Below are 1,651 nucleotides of genomic sequence, written 5' to 3'. Positions count from 1 at the left end.
AATATTTTAAAGAGATTTTATATGAATAAAGCACACTCGATCGTTGTGAGATCACTTGATATTAATAAAGATCCATTTCGACCTCATGAAAATGATGAAGAACTTAATGGTGCTGAAATACCATATCTTAGTGCAATTGGGGCATTAATGTATCTTGCTAGTAATTCATGATCAGATATATCTTTTTCTATAAATTTATTAACAAGATTTAGTTCTTCCCCAACACGAAGACACTGGAATGGCATTAAGCATATATTTAGATATCTCCGAGGAACTATTAATATGAGACTATTTTACTCAAATTAGTACGATTCACAATTAATTGGTTATGCAGATGCAGGATATTTGTCTGACCCACATAAAAGTTGATCTCAGGTTATTTGTTTACATGTGGAGGTACAGTTATATCATGGCGTTCAACAAAACAAACCATGATTGTTACATCTTCAAATCATGCAGAGATAATAACTATTCATGAAGCAAGTCGAGAATGCATCTGGTTGAGGTCAATAACTCAACACATCCAGGAAACATGTGGCCTTACTTTGAAAAAGAATATTCCAACAATATTGTATGAAGACAATGTGGCATGCATAGCTCAATTAAGAGGAGGATAGGTCAAAGGAGACAGAACAAAACACATTTTACCAAAATTATTTTTTACTCATGATCTTCAAAAGATGGGTGAAATAGATGTTCAACAAGTTCGTTCAAGCGATAATCTAGCAGATATGTTCACTAAAGCATTGCCAACATTAACCTTTAAGAAGTTGAGAAACAAGATTGGAATGCGTCATCTCCCAGATATTAAGTGATATTTTTATCAGGGAGAGTAAACACGCGATGCACTCTTTTTCCTTTAATCAAAGTTTTTATCCCACTGAGTTTTTCCTGGTAAGATTTTTAATGAGGCAGCAAACAATGCGTATTATAAACCACTCTGTACATCTTATTTTTCTTTAGAATTTTTTTTTTGCACATGAACATCCAGGGGGAGTATTGTAAATAAGCTACTTTATGAATGTCATTTACATACTACACACACTATTGTAATATCACTACCCCAAGTAATATATCATCCACATAATACACACAAACTATTGTAGTAATATCACTACCCTAAGTAAAGATATCATCCACACACTACACACACCATTGTAGCAATAGCACTATCCCAAGTAACAAATTTCCTATAAAAGGGCATGGCATACTACATTGTAATAGACACCAAAAAGGAAAAATAAAATCATATTTTTATAGCTATACATCTCTCTCTCTCCTTCCTTATCATTTTAGTTTATTATAGTATATTTATTCTCAATAAAATCAAAGTAAGAGAAAAAAAGAAAAAAATAGAAATTTAAATCTACCTATAATATATTAAAAGTGTAAAGACCCTTAGAAAAGTGATTCGAACTTCTTGCTCTTCTTTAAAAGTCTTTGTTTTAGACAAAAATATCTTTTTAGTAATTGTTCTCACTGACGACATTTGCAATATTTTGTTTTTCGTTTAATTGCGTATTTCAGATGTTTCATGCTGATAAATACTAAAGTTAGCCAAGTCGTTGAGAATACTTGAAGATAGTATTATAGTAAATTTTCTCTTCTTGATTGTTAAACTGTTTTATTTTCATATATTTACTTTTGGTTT

This window comes from Capsicum annuum, chromosome 1 (assembly GCF_002878395.1).
Source record: "Capsicum annuum cultivar UCD-10X-F1 chromosome 1, UCD10Xv1.1, whole genome shotgun sequence".
Lineage (NCBI taxonomy): Eukaryota > Viridiplantae > Streptophyta > Magnoliopsida > Solanales > Solanaceae > Capsicum > Capsicum annuum.
Note: the sequence above shows the minus strand (reverse complement) of the source record.